Source organism: Vidua chalybeata, assembly GCF_026979565.1.
Source record: "Vidua chalybeata isolate OUT-0048 chromosome W unlocalized genomic scaffold, bVidCha1 merged haplotype SUPER_W_unloc_9, whole genome shotgun sequence".
Classification (NCBI taxonomy): Eukaryota; Metazoa; Chordata; class Aves; order Passeriformes; family Viduidae; genus Vidua; species Vidua chalybeata.
Window position 1 is genome coordinate 26852 of NW_026530344.1, and position 25938 is coordinate 52789.

The following is a 25938-nucleotide window of genomic DNA, read 5'->3' on the forward strand; positions in this document are numbered from 1 at the left end:
ACAGGCCAAGCGGATGAAGCCTCTGTGGTACGGTGGGCGATGGCTGAAATACAGGTATCGGGAAGCCTGGCAAATTGACTATATCATGCTTCCCCAAACCCGCCAAGGCAAGCGCTATGTACTGACCATGGTGGAAGCAACCACAGGATGGTTGGAAACCTACCCTGTGCCTCATGCCACTGCCCGGAACACCATCTTAGGCCTAGAAAAGCAGGTCTTGTGGAGACATGGCACTCCTGAGAGAACTGAGTCAGACAATGGGACCCATTTCAAGAACAGCCTTATCAACACCTGGGCCAGAGAATATGGCATTGAGTGGATATATCACATCCCCTATCATGCACCAGCTGCCGGGAAAGTTGAACGATGCAATGGACTGCTTAAGACCACCCTGAAGGCACTCGGTGGGGGAAACTTCAGGAATTGGGAATTGAACTTAGCAAAAGCTACCTGGATGGTCAACACCCGAGGGTCCATCAATCGAGCTGGTCCTGCCCAATCTGAACCCTTGCACACAGTGGATGGAGATAAAGTCCCTGTGGTACATATGAAAGGTATTTTAGGAAAGACTGTTTGGATTAATCCCACCCCAGGCAAAGACAAACCCATCCGTGGGATTGCTTTTGCTCAAGGACCCGGTTATACTTGGTGGGTAATGCAGAAGGATGGGGAAACCCGTTGTGTACCACAAGGAAACTTAGTCTTAAGTGAGGACGATGTATAAGGTTTCATCATGATGCAGATGGAAATAGGAAAAGGGGTGGATAATGTCCAAGACTGAGCACCAAGATGTTTCCTATTACCATCCGAGTAGCAGTTGCATCTGGACAGTTTTCCTTATCTCCTGTTAATAGGCCCATCAATGTCTTGCCTCATGACTCAGAGATAACACTCTCCAAGAGCCAGTTCTGTTTAACAGATGATTAAGAACACACATTGTGACTCAAAATAGCATCAGCCCATTGTGAGATGCTCCGCCCAGGGGGAGAAGCTAGGCATTCCCACCTGGATAAATCCAGGAATTTCTAGACAGAAAGGTAGCCTTTCCACAGGTTTCCAAGAAGACACAGCAACCACATCTGCCACTCCAAGAGGACTGCAGCCACTCCAATTTGGACTGCTACCAGCATGCTGGCCAAAGCGGGTGTCAGGTTGTATTCTGACTTTGCCAGTGGTCTTCCTTTTGTATCACTGTGTGTATTTTTGTCTTTTGTTTTCCCTTTTCCCAATAAATTGTATTTCTGACTTGGAGTCTCTCACTGGTTTTGCTTTCAAACCAGAACAGCTGTTTACCGCATCCCTCCTGCACAGGGGGGCAGGGGGGGCCCCTCCGGCACGCAGCGAGACAGAGGGCAGTGGCAGGGTCCTAGCGGCAGGGGGAGCCATGGCCGGCCACAGGGATGTGCCCACACCGGGATGCTATGTGGCGCCGGAGCGTTTAGTGCCTGCACCCCGCAGATGCTGTGCTGCACCAGAGCGACCAGTGCTTGCACCCCACAGATGCTGCACGGCACTGGAGTGCCCAGTGCCCGTGCCTGCAAGAGCTTGGACCGTGCCGCCATTTTAGCTGGGCAGCCCGTGACCATGACTCAGCTCCATGCTCCTCCTGAAACTGCCCCCTCTGCCACCAGGGCTGCCCATGCCCCTTGTCACCATGGAAACACCCTGACCACCCCTGACCGGAGCCAGTTGGCTCAGCCCACAAACCACGCCCATAGCCCTGCCTCCACTGGCCACACCTGCCTGCTGCTGCAACCCAGGGGTGGAACCCGAGATGACGTCTCTACAAATGCCCGGATGTTGTCACTACATCACTCCTGGAAGTACACCAGACCCAGGAAATCCCAGAACAGTGATGCAGAGCCCCGCTCCCAACTCTGTCCCCAGCCCCGCGCCCGCCACTGCCGCAGCACCAAGGCATCTACAACCAAGATTCCAACAACCCGAGGAAGCCCTTGCAACGCTGCCAACGCCAGCTCCAACCTCTTTGATGTTCTGAGCATAAATCATCCCCACTTCAGACCCGGTAATCTTCTGGATGGAGGTAAAACAAAAGGCAATAGAATGGGGAGATATAGAAGGGGCTGAACTAATTTCTGTACCCATGTGGACACAATCATCAAAGAACTGGCAGCAGAGTGGGGGAGCAATTGCAGCATTCCCAGTTGTGCGAGGTAATGGGACAACCCCTGACAAATATGTCCCTTTTAACTGGCAAATCCTTTCAGAACTGTGGTAGTGGGATTTTGAAGTTTATGTTTAAGAAATTGTTTAAAATAATTGTAATGGTTTGTTCCTATTCACCCCTGTTCAGTTTTCCTAATAGTCTATCCCCAGAATTGTTTTACACCTGTTTTCCCACCTTTCCCCGTGTCAGTCCTGGGGTATACCTCCCTTATTTCCAGACCCCTCCCTGTCTATCTTCCAAATCCTGCCCCCGCAGCTTGTCTGTCATTATTTGCTACACCCGTTTATCTAGAAGCTTCCCTGTCAGTTATGATATTTTCTTTCACTCTTTGGCACACTGAGTATGCACTCTCCCCTTCCCCTTCCCTGGTCTTTCCCTCTTCCTTTGCCTCGATCTTTCGTCGTGGGTCCACTCTTATTGCTCGCTTCTGTTGGTAAGGGACCACAGCCGATGGCCAAACCGCTACCCTCTGCCGGCCCATGCCAGCGGAGGGGGAGCGGGGTCGGGGCTCGCTAGCAGCCTGCGCCACTCCCTTCTCCTGCGACTGAGGCACGACATCAAGAGCTACGCCAACTAGCTGCTAAACACAGGCTAGGGTCACCTGCTGTTACAAATATGCTTCAATTTATAACTGCTAGTGAATTAACCCCCTATGATATGAAGCAGATTGCAAAATTGCTCTGTACTCCAGTGTAACATAGGATGTTTGAATCGAGCTGGTGATCTTATGTGGAAGACCGGGGACTAAAAATTCAAGAGCTTCACAGCAGGGCCCATGTTTTGGGGCAGGGATTTCTCAACTTATGGGACTGCCCCCCATGGAAGACCCACAAACCCAAACACATTTGAACCTCTTTATCCTAGCTCAAGCAAAGGACTTAACAATGCAAGCTCTAACAAAAAGTACAAATATGTCTGTGACTACCCAAAATTATTCAATTATATGACAAAAACCTGACAAATTATATATACAGTTCATAGAACATTTGCAAGATGCTATGGAAAAACAGATATCAAACAGTGAAGCAAGGAGCCAATTAATACTGCAGCTAGCATGAGATAATGCAAATGTGGACTGTAGAAAGATTATAGATACCTTACCTAAAGAGAATACATCCCTAAAGGATATGATAAATGCATGTGCTAAGGTTGGGACTGGATCTTATAACATGGATATGTTAGCTAATACTATTACAGTTGCTGTTAAACAAAACTCCCCAGTGCTACAAATGTGGACAACAAAGCCACGTGAAGGCAAACTGTCCACACCAGTCTGTACCACAGGGACATTTCAAGGGCAGACGGGTATAAATACAAACTGTAACTGATGTGGGACATTTGGAAATGCAACAAAAGAATGCTGGTCCAAATGTCATGTTAATGGTCAATCTCTCAAGGACCAGGGAAATGGGAGACCAAGCGTAACAGGGAAACGCGTGACGACAAGCATTTTCCCACCCTCCAGTACAAGCCTGTGTGACCTGCTCACAGCCAGGACAAGAAGATCAGCTAGAATGGGTGTATCCACCTCAATCCCAATAACCATAAACTCATTACAGGTACATAAAGTCCCTCTTGAGGCCCAGGGGCCCATAGGAAAAGGACTCAGTGCTCTCCTTATAGGGAGATCGAGTGCCACGCTGCAAGGCAACAATATGCACCCTGGTGTCATAGATGCCAATTTTACAGGAAAAATACAAGTCATAGTATCAACCCTTACTCCGCCCATAACTATCCCTGCTAAAACCAGAATTGCACAACTCATTCCTTTTAAGTCTGTCCTCAAAGCAGATTCTAGGGAGTGAGGAGACCAAGGCTTTGGATCCACAGGACAGCCCCAGGTGAACTGGACTCAGGTCGTAGGAAATCAAAGACCTAACATGGATTGTACTGTTGTGATGTCTAAGGCACAGCCTTCGCAGATAAAGGTCAGTGGGATGATTGATACAGAGGTAGATGTCACCATCATCTCTGCCAACATATGGCCTTCGTCATGGCCTACTACACCTGCAGGATCTGACTTTGCTGGCCTTGGAGGGACAACACATAGCTGCTTGAGGTTTGTGGTGTGTCTAGTCTCCGATGCACCACCACTGCGGTAGCAGGGAAGGGGTCATATTCTCAGTTCCAAGGGAGATTCCTGTCTTCCTTGGCTAACATCTGTCTTTCAAATGAAGACATCCTCCTTTTTTGTTGTGGGAACTTCTTAACTTGGATCCCACATTGTCATGTCCATATTATCATTTATATTTATTCTTATTGGACCAAGATTATGTTCTGGGGCTGAATTTTTTTATTTGTTTGTTTCCTTTTGAATTTTAATGAAAGATAATCCTCTGTGTTCATAGCTAAGCAAATTTATCCCTTAACACATCTTCAATTCAGATACTTACCAGGCCTTGGTTCATGCCCACTATCTATTAAAAGATAACCTATTCACCCTGGATCACAAATATACCTTAAGTGGTCATAAAGCTTGGGAATTAAGGCTTAGTAAACAGTATAAAAAATAAAAGGGGCTTGAGAAAACCTGCAAAATTGGCTAGAACTATGCAAAAAGCTTCAAAATGAGTAAAGACAAATTTTAGTAGTCTTTAGTTCAGGAAGAAGAAATACAACTATTTTCCAGAATAACAAAAGGTACAAGGATGTGCATATTACTGTACACTTTAAAATGGTGCAAAGAAAAAGGAATTAGAACCATTAAAGACAACATATGTAAATCTGTTTTGATCATAGGATGTGCTAAAGTTGTGCAACTCATTGTGATGATTGATGTCAAGAGCTTTGCATAACTAGTTAACATGCATACATTTGTCTCATTAATGTATATTCCATCACAATAAATGTGATAAAAATACAGTGTTATGAGCTGTCATGCAACTTGGCATGTTAACTTCCATGTGATATGTGGTCAGATACAGCGCTAGACACTTGCTGATTAATCTGTCCATCTTCCTTTGAAAGTAGTTGCTAAAAAAAGATATCACACTGACCTGATACAGCAATTTCTCTGTGTGTACCAATAAAACAAGATTTTAAAGAATTAACACATTATGCTTGTATGAAAGATAAATAAAGACTATTTTCTTCCTCCCTTTCTCTCTCTTGTATAAATTCAACATAGTCTTTAATTTTTACACTTTTTTTGGCATTAATGTCCACAGGATTAATAAAATAATATCAGACTGACTTTTTAACTTATGGTGAACCAAAATTAATTGATCATTTGTAATTACAGATCATCTCCTTAGACAATATGTTTTAATAGCCATTAGACATGAGGGGTTGTTTTTCCAAAGTTTTAACAGTCGCAAAACCTGTTGTATTTCTGGGGATGGAATCATAGAGCAAGACTATCAGTTTGTAGACTTTTAATGACAATACATCAGTGCTAGCATCTTTTGGACATTCTTTAACAACTTATTATGGAAAACTAGCTTCTGATTTTTCACAGTAAGACAAATCCAATTTGGCTAGCCTGGTTTGTTCCAGAAAACAGATAAACAAGTCCCCGGATAAGTTGGATTCAAACCTATACAGGGGACCCTCAGCCAACCCTGTTCAAGCCTAGATGCGGAAACACCACTGACCAGAGATCTGGGCAGAGAGAGATCCCAACCAATCAGCTGTTTAAACCTGGGAGTTTCAAACCCCCTATATAAGGAATTTTCCACAATAAACTGTTGCTGTTGTCGCATGGGTTTCTGAGAGTTTGTGTCATCCCTGTCTCCGACCAATGACCTCGTGTAACACTAATTAATAAGGGCATAGTTCATGAGGGATGTGGGGAAAATGTCAAAGAATTAATTTTGAAAAAACATCCTGCTCCAGTGTGGGTTTCCTCCACAGGCTGCAGGTGCATGTCTGCATCCCCATGGACCACATGCCACAGGAGGAGGAGGCAAAGGTCCCTCTTGTGCTGGCGAAGGCAAAGGGGCAGGAGTGACCGCAGCTCCAGTTGGAATAATTTCTGACTGCGACAGTGGAGCCGCTGAAGGCTTCGGTCCCTCCTGCGCATTCACCGGGAAGCCCAGAGCAAGCTGCTCTGGGTGCAATGTCGCCCCTCCCCCGCGGTATTGGCAGGGGGGAGGGGAAAGGAACCGGTGGTGGCTGTCCGTGAATGGATCGGTCCCTGGCTGGCCACGGCGGAGAGGCTGATGGCCACCTGCTCGGGGGGAAGTGCTCCTCCAAGCCCGATTGGGATGTGCCTACCGAGGTGGGTTCGCTTTCCAATGGGGTCTGGCCCCTTACTACCCTGGAAAGCAGTGACCACATTGGTAGTTGTCAAGGTGTTCTCCCACCTCGCCTGAGTTTCCCCAAAAGATAGACACCCAGTGAGTCCCAGACCCATGGATCCAGGGAGGATTCCATATCCATAGGGAAACCATGACCTTTTGCCCAACTGAAAAACCTGCAGAGAGCCTCTTCTGACACAGGGAGACTGTGATGACAAGCCAGAAATTTCCACACATCAAGGGTATCCTCTTCGGACACAGAAAATTGGATGCCCAATTCTGCAGGCATCTCTTCCCAAATGCAAGCCCACCCTGGGTCAGGGGCAGTGCAGTTGTTGGGAGATCTGTTCCCCGCCCCAGCCTCTAGACTACGGGGCCAAAACACGGTCCCAAGGGACAAATCTTCTCCAGGAAAACACGGGGAAAGGTCAGTGTTACCTTTCTGGGGAAGCAGAAGGTGTCCGGTTACGAGCAGGCTGCATGGGGCACCGCGGGTCCTGGCAAGGATCCGACGGCATCCCGGGGAAGTCCCAACAAAGTCCTGGCAGAGTCCTGGCAAGGTCCCAGTGGGGTCTCGAGGCAGCTCCGCCCATCCTGTGACTCCACAAAGGGTTGCCGGACGCAATTTCCATGAGGGGTCAGCAGACCCACCCGTGTTCAGCTTTGCCTGCGAACTTGGCTGGATCCATTAGAGTCCTGTTTCTTCAGCCTAGGCTGCACCCAGCGTTGGGGTTCACCACTTATCATAGCAGGGCGTCCCCGATGGGGTGATAATTAGCATTGACTCCATGATTCCAGAAGGCTGATCAATTGCTTAATTATACTATACTATACTATACTATACTATACTATACTATACTATTAAGAAACTCATCACCCTTTGGTAAACAAATCTCCATAACACATTCCACATGTGCACAACAACAGGTGCAGCAAGTGAAGATAATAATTGTTTCTCATTCTTTTCTCTGATCTTCTCACAGCCTTCCCCAGGACAATGCCTGGGAAAGTTGTGCCTGCTGCTCTCTGTGGAGAGATCTGCGGCAACATGGGTATGATGTAGATGGTATAGAATTAGGGGTGGATAATGTCTTGGGTAACAATGTAAGGTGAAAACAAAAGTATGTATTCTACTACCATCTATGTGAACTGTTAAAATGAGTGGAGCAGTGTTCTTTATCTTCGTCATAACTCAGCCCTGATAACTCCATCCAGAGAAGCAGCAGCCACCTTGGGGGGGGCACCTCTGCTAATGGGCCATCAAGTTCTCACAGAATGACTCATAGAATTACATCATCCCATTGTGAGATGCCCCACCCTCGGGGAGGAACTGAACATTCCTACCTGTATATAATCTGAGCTTGGAACACCACAATACCACCACCACTGGATTTCCAGAGGATTAGCTCTCGACAACCACAACTGGACCTCCAGAGAAGGACCAGACCTTTTTTTCTACAGGATCACCGCTTTGACAAGACCACATCCATCACTCCAATGGGATTGCAATCACTGTTTAATCAGACTGCTACCACCACCCTGACCAACAGGGTATCAGGTCATATTCTGACTTTGTCAGTTTAAGCCAGTGTTTCTGTACTACTGCCTTTATTTGTAATTTTCCTATCAAATTCTAATTCTGACTTGGACTCTCTCGCAAAATATTTGTGTGGAGTAAATTCCTCCACTGGTTTGCTTTCAAACTATCACAGGACTTCAAGCAGATTTTTCTTTTTGTAATTTCTATCAAAACCCCCCATAATTTTTAAGATCTAATGGAAAGTAAACCCTTTAATTTTCTTACTTTTCCTTACACAAAGAAAATATAAAACATACCTTGATTTTTCAGTGGTAAAGGCATAGTGTCCCTCAGTTTACTTAAAAGGTTTTTAATTTCTCTCATATCTCTGGAAACAAAAGTTGAAAGAGATACAATAGAACAGCAGTTGAAGACTGGATGGGGAATGGCTCATATAACAGCTTCATATACTGAAATAATGAAGAAAAAACCCAAAATAATAATACAAAAATCTATTTATTATCTATTCTGGCCCTTGAGTTAAATGAGTTGGTGGGCATAATGTGATCCTGGTGGCAAAATACACAAGTATCCCTTAAAATTAGCATAAGCCGGTACTAATGTGTCATGGGTTTGACACTGGCCAAATGCCACTGTACTCACAAAAAAATTATTCACTCATTCTCCTCTGCTATAGCTGAGCAGAGGAGGGAGAAACAAAAAGAAATTAAAAGGCTCATGGGGTGAGATAAAGATTAGGAGAAAACACTATAAGGGCAAAACAGGCTCAAAACTTTAAAAGGTATAAAGAAAAAAATATTAACAGATTTAAAAAAAGAAAATGAGAACTAAAATAAATATTTAGAACACGTTTTCCCTCCCCCAGCCCTTCTTTCCTTCCCACCGAGAGCACAGGGAGACAAAATATGGGGTTTTTAGTCAGTTTGTCACTTCTAAAAAAATCTTTCTTAATTTGACTTAGGGAAAGGAGTCTCTTTTGATGTGTCATGGGGTCCTTCCCACAGGAGAGTTCTCTGTGAACTCTTCCAACATGGTTCTAATTTTCATGAGTAGCAGTCCTGCCCAAACCTACTGCAAGGTGAGTCTGTCCCACAGGCAAAGCAGTCTTCTGACAACTGTTTTTTTCATGGGCCATTTGGTTCATGGGGTACAGTATTTAAGGATGAGCTGTTCTAGTATAAAAGCAAGGGTACTCCTCCTCTATCGCTGGAAGCAAGAGTTCTCTTTCTCTCTGTTCAAGCCTCTCACCAGATCACAGCTTCTCAGCATCCACATGCTACAGCACAAGCACCTTTTTCTCACGGGCTGCAGGTAAATTCTGCATCCTCCCCATGCACTTCATGAATTATAGGGAAACAGTTTGTTGTGTTATAGTCCTCACCACGGCTTGCAGAAGAATCTCAGCTCCGACGCTGGTACCTCCTCCTCCCCCTCCCTCTTTTGCACCGACCTTAGTGTCACCATGTTGTTCTCCTCACGTGTCTCTACCTTTTCCTTTTCTCTGATTCAGGAGAGAATTGGTGTCTGTAGCTTCATTTGTTCTCAAGTTCTATCAATTGAAAAGTTTTTATAGAGTTCTGCAGCACTGAAAAGTTGATTCCGTTTGGGCTCTGCATGGGGAAATTGTTTGCCATGTCTCTCACTGCTGGTCACGTGGTCTCTGACAGCACCACACAAGTTGCGCCGGCCTCCAGCTTCACTCAGCGCCTCTCTTCATGCACGGCGCTGAAAAGGACAAAAGCCACTGCCGCCACTTTTGCCCTTCTGTCCACAGCATGACTGGCTAAAAGCAGCTAAGTAAATAAAGTTCATTGCAAGCCATGCCGAAATAGCAGAGGTCACGTGGCACCAGCCCAGCTGCAGGGCCCCAGATGTGCCGCTCCTGGCCACATGGTCTTAGCCATGTGGTTGCTTGTTGCAATAGAGATGGACAAGACACCTGTTTCTTCATCCACTGTGAAAAATGCATATTTTATGATTGGCTTTTCGCAAATATTACAATGAATATTATATGTGTAATGTTAGAAAGTTATGCTGCATTAATTCTCTTAAGTAGTGTGTTAAATCTATTTTTAGGTTAAAACACAATGTTAAAATAGAAACTATGCTATGTAATATACTTTTTAACTAGCTCAAGAAAGAGATGAGATAATCAAGAAACTCTTTGCACAGAGATAACAGCGAAAGGGCCCATGAAGAGTTACTGCCTCCTTATCGGAAAAGACAAACATTCTTCCACCTTCTCTCCGTCTTTATGGAACCACCAGGATTAAGGGGGAGAAGTTGACAAAAACCAGAAAAGTTTTTAATTTGCAAGGAATTTATGCATCATGTATGAGATATATGATTATGCAACAGGCTATTGCTTTTAAGGGCTATTCCTTTGTTCACAAGGCATGCTTTTCGTGACTTAGTGCCCGAGAGCTTCCGGACATCTGTAATTCTTTGCTTTTTATTGTCTTGTAATTGTCCTAACTCTAAATCTTTATTACTCTAATTTTATTACTATTTTTATAACCATTTTATTATTATTAAAATTTAAAAATTTTGAAAACCAAGTGATTGGTGTTTTTCACAATTATGGTAGCAGAGGATGGTTTCTAACACCTCTCTGCTGGTGCCTTAGGAGAGTCAGGGTGAGGAAGACACGTCCTACCCTGATTAGGCAGCCTCACTGTGCTCCCCTGGTGTTACCGACAGATGCAGGTTTCGATCCAGGGACAAAAAGGAGACAATAAAACTAAGAAAAGGGAAAGGATTCCCTAAAATTAGCCCCTAAGACTAAAGTGTACATGAAGAACAAAGACCCAAGGACAAAGAATAGGTAAGTATTTGTTTGGACGGGGCGGATAAGGGGGGGGGGGGATGAATGTGTGTGAATGAGAGGCGGGCTGGTTACCCCAGACCTGCTAAGTGAGAGTGGTAGTCTCCCATGCTGTGTTTTCGTCTTTTTCACGAGAAAAACGGCTAGTAAAGAGACAAAGCGAATGATAACAAAAGAGTGAGAGAATCCCCCCGGGGAAACTGGGACTGGGTCTCAGGGAAGGAGTGGGACCCCTTGAGGGGGTGGGGGGGGGGGGAAGGTAAAAAGATGGTTTTCTTGGCATAATCCTTTGGGAAAAAAAAAGAAATGGTAAAATGTGTGGGAGGGGCCCCTAAAAATTCTGCTTTGGACAACGCAGCTAGATTGAGGGATATCAAAGAACACCAGCACTGGCCAGTAACACCTAAAAGTGTAATTAGGTGAATCAAAAGGTACCTTATTGTCTTGTTGTGTATGTGAGGGTGGGTCCCGCACCAACAGGTCCCGCACCAACAAGTCCCTGCCGGTGGGAGCTGAGGCAACACCCGCAAAACTAGCCTTGTTCCCCCGGGCATGAGGGGGGAGCTGTGACTTGCACAAGGCATGAGTTGCATGCAGCCAGCCTCAAATGTGAATTGGCACCAGAGGCAACCAAATTCAGGGCACTTCACAGAGGCCTGGCGGTACTGAAGTCCAGAGAGGCTGACCCCAAAGCAAGGATGGCTCAGTATCGTAGGACCTTTTAGCACCGCGGCTGCGCAAGGTAGCCGTGCAACCCATTCCCCGGGGGGGAGGGGTGGGGGGTGGGGAGTTCAGATCAGGCAAGGTGCGGAGGTCCGAACCCCTGACTCTGAGGCTATCTCTAGGGAAGAGGGATAGCCAAACCCTGGGGAGGTGGAAGGGGTCAGGGTGGGGGCTTACATGATCTGGGATTCTCTGGCAACAGAAATCCCTTAGTGTAAGTCTAAGAGGTTTGCTAACATTTCCTTCCTCTGTGCAATAAAATAAATGGAAATGTAGAAGTATGAATGATCAGGCCTGAGGGTGTGAATGTGTGTGAGAGTGAGTGAAAAATAAAGGTGAGTAAACGGAAATGAATTTAAGTATATGTAATGTAGATTGTTTATTTTGAGCTTTACTTTATATCCTTGGAGGGAGGGGTATTGTGTTGAATGGTATTGTGAGAGAAAGGATTTTTTTGCGTGGGTAGTTGAAAGAAGGTGGTATTCAGGTTGTTAGAGAAAGTGGGAAACAGAGGCATGAGATGAACAGACAAGATCTTGAAAAATGGGACAGAAAACCAGTAAAAAAAAAAAAAAAAAGAGAAGAAAAAGGGAGTGAAAGGGTGCCAGCCGAGATGCCTCAAGGTAGCCCTTGGGGGGGGGGGGCGGTTATGTTAGCTAACAGAGATACAAATCCCTGTACCAAGAGAAATATAAGGTATGCAGTAGTTGATGCGAAAAACATGCAAACTATTGAAAAAGGGAAATTAACCTTAAACTGGTAAACTCAAACTTGTGAATTATATGCTCTAAAAAGAACACTGGAATATGTAACACACAAGAAAGGAGCTATGGATGCACTGGGATTTTTTTGGAGTAGCAGGGCAAGTGACTGAAAGATATATAACTTCCCAAAGGATAAATAAAAAGGTGATGAGAAAAACAACATTAGGAGGTTGTGAGTTAGTTCTCCAACCATTTCAAAGTATCCAAGTAGAAGTTTAGATTTCTTAGGCTCTAAAATTTATTTATAAATTCAAAAGAACCATTCAATCAAGAAAAAAGAGTATGCCATATGCTGGATGGGAGATTTTGGGAGAATAATAAAAAAAAAATCTTTAAAGTATCAGAAACTGTAATGAAAAAAGTTCCCATCTTTTCCTGGGGACGTGGGCAGGGCCTTCCTAGTTCCCATGGCAACACTGGATCAGCTGCTGGCTTTAGCTGAGTACCGATATTGAAATGTTAATTAGCTAATTGCTCCGTTTGTTTTCACTAAACTACCTGGAGATAACCTGCCTCCCCCACCCACGCCAACATTCTGGGACTAAAATGCAAATAAAAACCCTTGGGACCATGGAAGCATTTTTTAGGGGATAAAGACACCCATAAATAAAGAACTAAACACAGTAGAGGGGGCTAGACAAATGCCCTAGCTGAGGAAGAGGGAAACACATCCCCTGATCGACTTTTGCCCATCACCATCACCTACAAAAGACTAGAGAAGAGTAGGCTGTGGGAAGCAGAGACTAAGAGATGTAATTTCCTGGTGTTGCCACGAGGAAAGGAGAGGGGACAGCTGCTGCTCTGGACTTCAGTGACAGACTCTGCACGCCTCCTTCCCTTTCGGCTACCTGGGAAAGCTACAACAGTGGGGGCGAGCTCTGTGTCGGGCCCCCTGCCCAGCTGATCTTTTTAATAAAGAGCTGAACATTAATAAAGGCATTAGCCCTGTTCATTTCACCCAGGTGCTTTTAACATACTATTTCCTTAGTCTACATATCTTCTTTCCCTTCAAGGAGGGGCCATTCTTCTAAACTTTTTCCAGACCTGTCCCAGATTGAAAAAACGCAAGATGTATTCTATTTTCCATCTCTATGGCAGTTGTCTTAAGTGGGCAGTTGTTCCTTATCTCTTCCACAACCAATCCTCTCTCAGGGAAGACATCTGCTGATAATGGGCCATTAAATGTCACTGCATGACTGATAAGAACTATAACATCCCATTATAAGATGCTCTGTCCAGAGGGAGAAGCCAAGCATTCCTACCTGCATATATAGTCTTGATATTCTGGCAAAAGAGCACAGCTTTTCTGCTCTGGATTTTCCCAGAAAAAAAAGCTGCCTCTTCCACTGCATCTTCAGAGGAAGACTACACCCCTTTCTACAGGATCATTACTCCAACAGAACCACAGCTGACACTCCAGGAGGACTGCAGCCATAATTCCGAATTGGACTGCTGCCAACACCCTGTCCAACAGGGTGTCAGGTTGTATTCTGACTCTGTCAGTGTTGTTTTGGTTCACTGCATTTTTTATTTTATCTTTTTATTTTCTTCCCTAATAAAGAACTGTTATTCCTGCTCACATATTTTTGCCTGAAAGCCCCCCTTAATTTCAAATTTATAACAATTCGGAAGGAAGGGGTCTACCTTTCTTCCATTTCAGGGGAGGCTCCTGCCTTCCTTAGCAAACACCTGTCTTTCCAAACCAAGACAGATTTTGGCGCCCAATGTGGGGCTCGAGGGCATAGAAACAAAAAAGGGAATAACAGTTCTTGAGTAATCTAATTTTTGTGTGCTGCTGTAGAAACCTCGTTAAGCGACACCATGTGGTCCAGCTTACCCTGGTTTGGGTGGCACATAATCGTGGCTATATTTGTCCCATTTGCAGGCCCTTATCTAAACATGGGTCCAATAACCAAGGCTACTGTGGCTGTTATCCAGTTTGTTTTACGGGCGAATAAGGTGAGGAATTCATAGATTTTTAACTTCATCTGGAAAGCAGGCACATGGATTCACAGATACCACACACTGACTTTATGTTTTTGGGGTAACTTTAATAATGGCATCTACTGTAAGGAAATGATACCAGGGGAAGTTTTCTCCCAACCCTTTAACCATTTCTTTGGGCCTGCCCCACCAGTTTTTGAAGGGTTCAAATCCACTCTAAATACTAATGTTCTCATACAGTGGCTGGTGTTGCTGTTAGGCCTGTTCTATTGAGCATTTAGAGATAAGGGAAGATTAACTTAGAAAATCACCCTGACACCTACCCCGGATCCTGACACGGCACCAGAGACTAGGGATGCTGCTGCCCCAGAACCTGACCCTGCCGGACAGCCCACCCCAAATATTAACTACCCAGATTAGGTGGGGGGTCTGGTGAGAGAGATGCACGAGATGCTGAAGTGTGGATATTCCCAGTTCAGTCAGAGAGAAAAAGAGAGGGTTTTCTAACCAGGCGAGAGCTTGAGAAGCAGTTGGGAAAGAATGTAAATAATTCTCTAATCTATCTTGTTATTCACACTGGTTATAGATATGTTCTGCCACCGTGCGTCATGCACTGCACACCAATGGTGTGAGATGTTTTTACTCTAAGACCAATGAAATTAGTCTGCACGATGCTCTCTATATATAGAGCGGTGCATTTGAATTAAATCAGAGTTCATTCTCTTTGCCTTCTAACTTGGAGTCATTTCGTTCCCGTCCTGCTCAACAGCGACACAGAAGGAGTACATTTCCCAAGTTGGTGAAAAGCCCTCCCCCTGCCTCGAAGAGGGAGAGTCTAATAGTGCAGCAGTGGAACCCACAGATGTTACAACTATCCAGATTCCAGCTGAACTGCAAAGGCAGTCACAGCCAGCAGCAGTTGCCCCTGGAGAAACAAGGAGATCTAAGATTAAACCAGAGCACCCAGATAGGGGAGGGCCCTCACAACCCACAGGGGAGCCAGAATGTCTCTGTAATCTGCACAAAGACATTGTACGACAGGGACATGAGGCTTATACAACCTGGCTACTGTCGCTGTTGAGCAGGACGGGAACAGAAGGACTCCAAATTAGAAGGCAAAGAATGAAACTGATTTATCTCAAATGCACCGCTCTATATATAGAGAACATCATGCGGATTAATTTCATTGGTCTTAAAGTAAAAACATCTCACACCATTGGTGTGCAGTGAATGACGCATGGTGGCAGAACATATCTATAAACAATGTGAACAACAAGAGAGATTAGAGAATTATTTACATTCTTTCCCAACTGTTTCTCAGGCTCTCGCCTGGTTAGAAAAACCTCTCTCTTTCTCTCTGACTGAGCTGAGAATATCCACATTCCCTCCGTTCTTTTTACAAAAAAAGAAAAAAGAAAAAGGAAAAGGTGTTGCTTGTGCCCTCCTGCAGGGCCTTTGCAGGAAAGAGAACAAACACAGCTCGAGAGTTTTATCAACTCCAATCAATCAAAACCTCAATTTGGATATTGACTCAGAACGGTCGAAGAGATTCCAAACTCTTATTATAAATTTCAATAAATCAGTTACCAGCTCTAGGATAGTAACAACTCATTGTCAGTCTGCCAAAGGACTGGCAGTCCAACTTGTCAAAACCCATTTCCAAGTGTGAGCAGATGCCCACATGACAGAAAAGAAGGTATTAAGAAACATGTGCACATACCCAAATCAGCCAAATTCGGAATTTGGCAAGATGACTAGCATCTGTTTGCCACAGCTGCAAAGCCTTTAGGCCTCTGGGATTTATCCCAGCCAGTAAGGTGCAGCAGGTCAAGCCTTGGTTGGCATTCATCAAATTGCTTTTGCTAGTCATGTCCTCAATGAACAGCTTGAGTGACAAATTTGAAATCAGGTCCAAACTGCATCCTCAAAGCTTTCAAAGCCATTGAGTGAAATTGACCCAATTCAGAAATTGACCAAATTCAAAAACACTTGAGAAATCTCTGAAATGCCATGGCCACAGCCCTTAATTCAATCACTTGGGCCGAGGCTGTCGTCGTGGCTTTCCAGTACTTCGAGCTGTCAGCTCTTTGTGCCTTTTTTTTTTTTTTTTTTTCCAAATAAACCAGCAGCACCTGCGGGCTGTAGGACCCTGTGGTGCTTGGCAAGATGGAGGACCCGGTCCAGTGGGCCGGGCCAAGCGTCCCAAAACTGGCCAGGAGGGCGGAGAGCCCAGGGTCTCTGCCGAGCCAAGATCCACACGGCTCAGTCCCTCCCCCCAGCTTCTCATAGGTATCACTTGGGGCCCCTGGGACACTCCATGGCCACCCACAGATGGGCGAGTCCTTCCAACCTTATATTTCGCTGCACGCCCCCACCAGGCTGCAAGAATCCGGGCAATTCCTCCGGCTTTTCGCCCTCCCCATACCCCACCTGGCCATGGATCAAGCCACAGCTTCTCGGGACCCCACTTCTCCCTCTCTGCAAACAGGAGCAGGAGCCGCGGGGCACAGGCAGGGGAGGTTTTCCTGGGAATATAAAATTCCCCCCTGTTTTTGGGGATCTTGGCACCACTCATGCCTGCCCAGTACAAGGGGCTGCTCTTTGCTCCCAGTGTGTTTGCCCTGCCGCAGGATCCAATGGACTGAATCGCGGTCCCACCCCCGGCCCCAGCCACGGTACCAGCATCAGCGATGCTGCTGCGGGCCAAGCCAGTGCTCCCTCCCGCTGCCTCTGCCTCAGTGGGACAGAGCTTGGGGCAGTCTGGGGGAAGCAGAGGAAGTAGTGGGCTAGATGCAGGTTCTGAAAAAAACAGGCTGGATGTGTTGTCCAGCACAGGGCTGCCTGCTTCTGCCGGCAGCGGTGGATCACATAGCGAAACCGCTGCTGATGAGTCGGCTTCAGGCACTCCCCGCCTGCAGTGAGCGGCACGGGGGGTGCAGTTTCCCCCGCGGCGTGGCACGCCGCCAGCCCACGCGGAGCGGGTGGCGCGGCTTCAGCAGCGTCTTTCGGCGCTGGCGGTCGCGGCAGCATCTGCGGCACCTCTGCCGGTCCCGGGGTCGTCGATGTTGATCCCGGGGTGGGGGGCCACAACGGCAGCGGGCTCGCTCTGGGCGAAACGGTGGGTGGAGCGGCAGGCGGGGCGGCAAGCCCCACTGTCGGCAGGTGTGGTGCCATGGCCGGCGGGGCGGGGGCTGTTCCCTCCCCCGGCGCAGGAGCCAGTCCCACGGAGGGCAGAACGGAAAACTTCATGGTGGTCCCGGCTGAAATGAACAGGGCAAATGCCTTTATTAATGTTCAGCTCTTTATTAAAAAGATCAGCTGGGCAGGGGCTCAACGCAGAGCTCGCCCCCACGGTTGTAGCTTTCCCAGGCAGCCGGAAGGAAGGCGGCGTGCAGAGTCGGTCACTGGAGTCCCGAGCAGCAGCTATCCTTTCTCCTTTACTTGTGGCACACCGGTGGCCCGAGGATGAGGAGGCGTGGTGTGCAGAGTCTGTTGCTGAAGTCCAGAACAACAGCTGTCCCCGCTCCTTCCGTGGTGGCAGCACCAGGGCTCTCTGTGTTTCCCTCTTCCTCAGCTAGGGCATTTGCCTAGACTCCTCTACTGTGTTCAGTTTTTGATTTATATTCTTTTTTTTTCTCCTAAAAATACTCCCATGATCCTAAGGGGTTTTTATTTGCATGTTAGTCTCAGAGTCGCAGCGTGGAGGGGTGGGAGGCCGGTTGTCCCCAGGTAGTTTAGAGAAAACAAACAGAGCAATTAGCTAATTAGCATTTCAATATCGGTACTTAGCTAGAGTTAGTAGTTTTCTTTTAGTGTTGCCATGGGAACTAGGAAGGCCCTGCCCACATCTCTGGGGAACACCTGGAAACTGTTCATAACAAATCCCTCCTCTATTTGTTTGATCGGGCTTAAGCCTGCATCAACTTACAGTCTTTGGCTTTTGAGGGCTACCTTCTTTTGTCATTTGTATGCTTTTACTCAGGCCTGAGGGTAATTCCAGTGTTCTTTAGAAACCAAGTTTTTTTAGGTAACTCCTTTTGCTAAAGGACACTTAGTCTTATTAAACAAATACCAAGTACTTAAACCTTTTCTATGGTACTTTAACTCAGAAACAGTTCTTAACACCTTACTGTATATCAGCCTCTAGCAAGTCTTCTTTAAAGTTAATTTTAAGTCCTCTGGTTTCTTAATTACTGTCCATGCACAAGAGGAGGAGGTGACACTGTTGGGTCTGGTCTGGCGTCTGGGGGTGGCACTGGTCCTTTAACTCTGGTGACGTGGATCCAGCCTTTTTCTTCGGTCCGTACCGCAGTGTGTGTGGTGAGTAGTACCTGGAAAGGTCCTTCAAATTTGGGGGTTAATGGAGTGGTAGTGTACCAGGACTTTATCAACACCCAATCCCCAGGACTGGTGTGGGCATTGGCGTCCAGAGGGGAAGTTTGGGAGAGATACCCCTTCTTTCGGAGGCCTTCTAGGGATTTTCCTATGACCTCTAAATATTTCTGAGTTGCTGCCTCCCCTTCCAGATAATCTGCTGTACTGAAAGGGGTGATTAAAAAAAAAAAAGGGAGTCCAAACATTATTTCATAGGGAGAGACCCCTGTGTTGGACCGAGGTCTGGTTCTGATGCGCAAGAGAGCGAGAGGTAAACACCTGAGCCAATTCTTCTTTGTTTCTTCAATTAATTTAGTTAACACATTTTTAAGAGTTCTATTCATCCTTTCCACTCTTCTAGAGCTTTGAGAATGCCATGGGGTGTGCAATCTCCACCTTATCCCCAGGGCTTTTGTTACCTCATGTAAAGTTTGAGCGACAAAATGTGGACCTTGGTCCAAGTCAATGTTATTGACCAGCAATATCGTGGTATGATGTTTTCTAAGATTATTCTTGCAACTTCCTGCACAGTTTCCTTTTTGGTTGGGAAAGCCTCCACCCAGGGAGTGAGTTGATCTACGATCACTAGTATATGCTTGTACTTTAATTTTCCCTTGCAGGATCAAATTTTAGGCTTCTTTTATCAGGATAGCTGCTGCTGCTGCGATTACTTTCCCACTTAAATACATTCTTAGGGCTTCTTTGAGCAACTCATTGATGTTCTTTGCTTACCAGTCCTCTATCTTTTCTGGTTTTTGTCTAATATCGGGTCAGGATTTGGTGACAAACTAGACCTTTAAGAGGACTTGACCCTCTGGGCTATCTGGGTCTATATTTGAATATAACTGGAAATTTCGTTTTAGTTGGTTAAGCCAAATTGCCGGGGTCTCATCCTTCTCCTGAGTACTATCAAAGGCCAATTTTGTGTTGCTTCCCCTAGGGATACTCTTTGATCCTTCTTATCATGAGGGACCTATAGTCTCTCATGTTTTGGCTACCTTCTTTCTGGCTGGGACCCCAGCTGCGGTCCACCAAGGGCATCCCCTGGTTCCCTGGGGGCCCCAATCCACCCTCTCTTTCCCATATCTTCACCCCTGCCGCTCAGATCATCTGGACCTTTCTCAGAAAGAACAGAATGCTTAGAATAGCTCAGGTCTCCCCAGGTACAAATACTCAGCCCTAGAAATTGGTCCAACTGGCTAGATATTCCAACGGGGTCTTCCACTAAATTTCTTAGCTCTTTCCCAAATCCCCGGACTTTGGAAACTGCCAAAGGTGCATCCACAAACCTAACTCCCCCAGCTGCTCTACCCATAGGAACCCCTCTAAGGGGAAAGAGCACCTCCACCCTTGGTGCTTTGGATCGGGTGCTACAATACGGCCCTTTTTCGAAGACACCAGACAGGGAAATAGTAGTGGAGACAGACACTGGAGGCCAGGGGGCATGCCAGGTGATGAACCAACCCTGGGCAAAGGTGTCCTCAGCTCCCAAGTGGGAGGAGGCAAGGAAACTCCAGCTGGAGAAGGGGAAGAGGGAGTTGGGGAGATGGTTGAGGAAACTAAGGGAAGGGACGATGAAACAGAGGTGGGAAAACGGGGGAAAGGAATCAGGGACTCAATAGGAGGGGCTGAAGGACCAACTGGGGAAACTGTTTGGGAAGAAACAGGAGCAGAAGGGGACAGGCAATCGAGGGGGGTCCCATTCCTTTATTTTTCTAGTCTCCCCCTCTCTATTCCCTTTGTCTTCCTCTCTATTTCTTTGTAACTTGCATATTCTCACAGTCTCATTATTTATACAATTCTCCAGCCAGCAAGCTGCATGAGATAGTTGTTCTATATCAAGGGGCTGTTAGGGGGAATTCTCTTTGCTTTGGAAGGATTTGCTCTTTTGCTATATCCTCTTCCCATTTTCAGGCCTCAAAAACAAAAAATATATATACCTTAAATGGTGCTTCTATCTAAGATGAATTATACTGACCGGCAGCTAAAGCGCATCTGGCCCCTCCCAACTTCGTATTTTGAATCACTTGACTAAACTTAATCTCTTTTAACTAAATTCCCACACTTAGTCCTACCCTCTTGGCACTTTACGTTGTCTCTTGGCCAGGACAATCACTAGTCACAATCTCATCTATTGTCTTCCGTTCTTTTATCTCTTTGGCCTAAGTTTTGAACTTCTTGATGGACTTTCTAGGCTTGTACCCCTGCAAAGTCCTGCCCAAACTCTTCCTTGGCCTTTTGCCTAACCTTCTTACTAGGCTTGGGAAGCTTGGTCTCCCTGCCGAGGTAAGGTCAAACGTCCTGCCGAGCCTTACACTCGAACTCCGGCCAAGCCCCCTTGCCTGACTCTCCTACTAGGCTTGGGAAAGCTTGGTCTCCCTGCCGAGGTAAGGTCGAATGCCCTGCCGAGCCTTACACTCGAACTCCGGCCAAGCCCCCTTGCCTGACCCTACTAGGCTTGGTAAGCTTGGTCTCCCTGCCGAGGTAAGGTCGAACGTCCTGCCGAGCCTTACACTCGAACTCCGGCCAAGCCCCCTTGCCTGACCCTACTAGGCTTGGGAAGGTTGGTCTCCCTGCCGAGGTAAGGTCGAACATTCTGCCGAGCCTTACACTCGAACTCCGGCCAAGCCCCCTTGCCTGACTCTCCTACTAGGCTTAGCTTGCTTGCCTTCCTGCCTTTCTGCTTACTCGGGTTAGTGCCTGCTCTGATGGGGACATCCTGCCCTGTCTTGCAGGGCCATTCCCCTATCTGCTCTGACGGGGACCTCTATCCATGCCTGCCATGGACATCCTACCTGCCCTGTTATCCTGTCCTGCCTGCTGGGGACATGCTCTCTGCCTGGTGGGACTTGCTGCTCCTGCTTGCTAGGACATCCCGCCCTACATGCCCTGTTATCCTGTCCTGCCTGGCGGGGACATGCCGTCTGCCTGGCAGGGACATGCCTTCTGCCTGGCGCGGACATGCTCTCTGCCTGCCAGGGACATGCCCTCTGCCTGCCAGGGACATCCCACCTGCCATCCCATCCCATCCTGCCTGCCGGGGACATGCCCTCTAGGACCTCCACATCCCACTTGCCCAGCTGGGGACATTCCCCTTGCCCTGATTGCCAGGGACTTACTTTTCCCCTAGGGCACCTCCAGACACTCAGAGGAGGGCCTGCTTTACTTCTAAGGAGACGCCTCAGTCGCTCCTCTATTCCACTCGCTTCCCCCCGTTCCCGCCCGGCCCCTTTGCAGGAGTCCGGAAACGCGGTACTAGCGGGTCCCTCTCACTTCGGGGGTCCGAGCTGCCGGCCCCCATCTCACTCACTCACTCACTCACTCACTCGCTCGTCTCCCGGTTTTTCTTACCCATCCAATGATCCTCTGCGTTGCTCATCTCACGCGGATCCTAGGGTCCGAAGGTAGCCAGCTACTCCCGAGGGTCCCTCGAAGCAGGCGGTCGAGCTGTCCAGCTGTCTGGGGGTCCTCTTCGGGCGTGGCTATCCCGGACGAGCCCCCAAATTGAAATGAACAGGGCTAATGCCTTTATTAATGTTCAGCTCTTTATTAAAAAGATCAGCTGGGCAGGGGGCTCGACGCAGAGCTCGCCCCCCACGGTTGTAGCTTTCCCAGGCAGCCGGAAGGAAGGCGGCGTGCAGAGCCGGTCACTGGAGTCCCGAGCAGCAGCTGTCCTTTCTCCTTCCTTGTGGCACACCGGTGGCCCGAGGATGAGGAGGCGTGGTGTGCAGAGTCTGTTGCTGAAGTCCAGAACAACAGCTGTCCCCGCTCCTTCCGTGGTGGCAGCACCAGGGCTCTCTGTCTGTCTATCGCCCTGCTTCTCAGAGCCTAATATAGTATGTTCCTTCTTAGGTGATGGCGACGGTTAAAAGCCAGTCAGGGGATGTGTTTCCCTCTTCCTCAGCTAGGGCATTTATCTAGACTCCTCTATTGTGTTCAGTTTTTGATTTATATTCATTTTTATCTCCTAAAAATACTCCCATGATCCTAAGGGGTTTTTATTTGCATGTTAGTCCCAGAATGGCAGCGTGGAGGGGTGGGAGGCCAGGTAGTTTAGAGAAAACAAACAGAGCAATTGGCTAATTAGCATTTCAATATCGGTACTTGGCTAGAGTTAGTAGTTTTCTTTTAGTGTTGCCATGGGAACTAGGAAAGCCCTGCCCGCGTCTCTGGGGAACACCTGGAAACTGTTCATAACAAATCCCTCCTCTACTTCTTTGATCGGGCTTAAGCCCGCATCAACTTACAGTCTTTTGAGGGCTAACTTCTTTTGGCATTTGTATGCTTTTACTCAGGCCTGAGGGTAATTCTAGTGTTCTTTAGAAACCAAGTTGTAACTCCTTTGGCTAAAGGACACTTAGTCTTATTAAACAATTACCAAGTACTTAAACCTTTTCTATGGTACTTTAACTCAGAAACAGTTCCTAACACCTTACTGTATATCAGTCTCTAGCAAGTCTTCCTTAAAGTTAATTTTAGGTCCTCTGGTTTCTTAATTACTGTCCATGCACAAGAGGAGGCGGGTGACGCTGTTGGGTCTGGTCCGGCATCCGGGGGTGGCACTGGTCCTTTGACTCTGGTGACGTGGGTCCAGCCTTTTTCTTGGGTCCGCACTGCAGTGTGTGTGGTGAGTGGTACCTGGAAAGGTCCTTCGAATTTGGGGGTTAATGGAGTGGTAGTGTTCCAGGACTTTATCAACACCCAATCCCCAGGACTGATGTTGTGCGCATTGGTGTCTAGAGAGGAGGTTTGGGGAAGATACCCCTTCTTCCTGAGGCCTTCTAGGGGTTTTCCTATGACCTCTAAATATTTCTGGGTTGCTGCCTCCCCTTCCAGATAATCTGCTGTACTGAAAGGGGTGATTAAAAAAGGGAGTCCAAACATCATTTCATACGGAGAGACCCTCATGTCGGACCGAGGTCTGGTTCTGATGCGCAAGAGAGCGAGAGGTAAACACCTGAGCCAATTCATTTTTGTTTCTTCAATTAATTTAGTTAACACATTTTTAAGGGTTCTATTCATCCTTTCTACTCTTCCAGAGCTCTGAGGATGCCATGGGGTGTGTAATCTCCACCTTATCCCCAGGGCTTTTGTTACTTGATGCAAAGTTTGAGCAACAAAATGTGGACCTCGGTCCGAGTCAATGTTATTGACCAGCCCGTATCGTGGTATGATGTTTTCTAGGATTATTCTTGCAACTTCCTGCGCAGTTTCTTTTCTGGTTGGGAAGGCCTCCACCCAGTGAGTGAGATGATCTACGATCACTAGTACATGTTTGTACCCCTGCACAGAGGGCATTTCAGTGAAATCTACTTGTATGTTTTGAAAAGGTCTCAAAGCAATTTTTCCTCCCCCATACGCAATTTTTCTCATTACCTTTTGGTCAGTTTTCAGGCAAATCGCACACCCTCTTGTGACTGCTTTTGCCAGATCATAAACTCCAAGGCATAAATTTTCCCGTGAAAAGTGGTCACACAAACCTTGGATTCCCCAGTGGGTTAATTCGTGTAACTCTACTACACCCTTCGAGCTAGGGCTTTATTTAGGAACCTACGCCCATCAGGAGTTAACCATTCTCCTTGTTTCCCTTGATGTAATTCTAGCTCTTTTTTTTGTTTTTAATTCTTTTTCACTGAATCTCGGCTCTTCTTTTTTTCTTTCTCTACTTGGTCCTACTTCTATTTTAAAGGCTTTTACTGGGTTTCTTGGGTCTAAGGCTGCTTCTTTAGCGATCTGATCTGCTAATCGGTTTCCCTTTTCTTCACGTGTGTGTCCTTTCTGATGTCCCTTTATATGCACCACAGCTATCTCTGCGGGCTTTTGTAAGGATTCTAATACTAGTTTTATCAGTTTCTCATGTACTAGGTTCTTCCCTTTGGAGTTTAAGTAGCCACGTTCCTCCCAAATTTTTCCAAAGGTATGGATGATCCCAAACGCATATTGCGAGTCTGTGTAAATAGTTCCTTGATCTCCCTTTAACAGATCTAGTCCTCTTTTCAAAGCATAGACTTCACAACACTGGGCTGACCAGTTCGAGGGCAGTTTCCCTTTTTCCATGACTTTCATGTCTTCCCCATCTATGACAACATATCCTGAGGCTCTTTTCCCTCCTACTACTCTTGAGGACCCATCTATAAAAAGGGATCTCCCGTATGGCAAGGGTACATCTTCTAAATCCTCTCTCACTTTGGTCTGTAGATTTATGAGTTCAACACAATCATGTTCTAGATCTGCTAGGGGTTCTCCGGTAGGAAAATGTGCAGGGTTTAGACATTTGGAGGTGACTAACTCTAAGACCCCTGTGTTCATTAAGATGATCTCATACCTCAATATTCTAGAGTCAGTCAACCATTGCTGAGCTTTTTGGCTTAGCACTGTTTTGAGATCGTGGGGGGTGTGGACTTTAATTTTCCCTTGCAGAGTCAATTTTTTTGGCTTCTTCTATCAGGATAGCTGCAGCTGCAATTACTTTCCCACTTAAATACATTCTTAGGGCTTCTTTGAGCAACTCATTGATGTTCTTTGCTTGCCAGTCCTCTATCTTTTCTGGGTTTTGTCTAATATCGGGTCAGGATTTGGTGGCAAACTAGACCTTTAAGAGGACTTGACCCTCTGGGCTATCTGGGTCTATATGTGAATATAACTGGAAATTTCGTTTTAGTTGGTTAAGCCAAATTGCCGGGGTCTCATCCTTCTCTTGAGTACCATCAAAGGCCAATTTCGTGTTGCTTCCCCTATGGGTACTCTTTGATCCCTCTTATCATGAGGGACCTATAGTCTCTCATGTTTTGCCTACCTTCTTGTTGGCTGGGACTCCAGTTGGGGTCCACCAAGGGCATCCCCTGGTTCCCTGGGGGCCCCAATCCACCCTCTCTTTCCCATATCTTCACCCCTGCCGCTCAGATCATCTGGACCTTTCTCAGAAAGAACAGAATGCTTAGAATAGCTCAGGTCTCCCCAGGTACAAATACTCAGCCCTAGAAATTGGTCCAACTGGCTAGATATTCCAACGGGGTCTTCCACTAAATTTCTTAGCTCTTTCCCAAATCCCCGGACTTTGGAAACTGCCAAAGGTGCATCCACAAACCTAACTCCCCCAGCTGCTCTACCCACAGGAACCCCTCTAACGGGAAAGAGCCCCTCCACCCTTGGTGCTTTGGATTGGGTGCCACCATACGGCCCTTTTTCTAAGACACCAGACAGGGAAATAGTAGTGGAGACAGACACTGGAGGCCAGGGGGCATGCCAGGTGATGAACCAACCCTGGGCAAAGGTGGCCTCAGCTCCCAGGTGGGAGGAGGCAAGGAAACTCTAGCTGGAGAAGGGGAAGAGGGAGTTGGGGA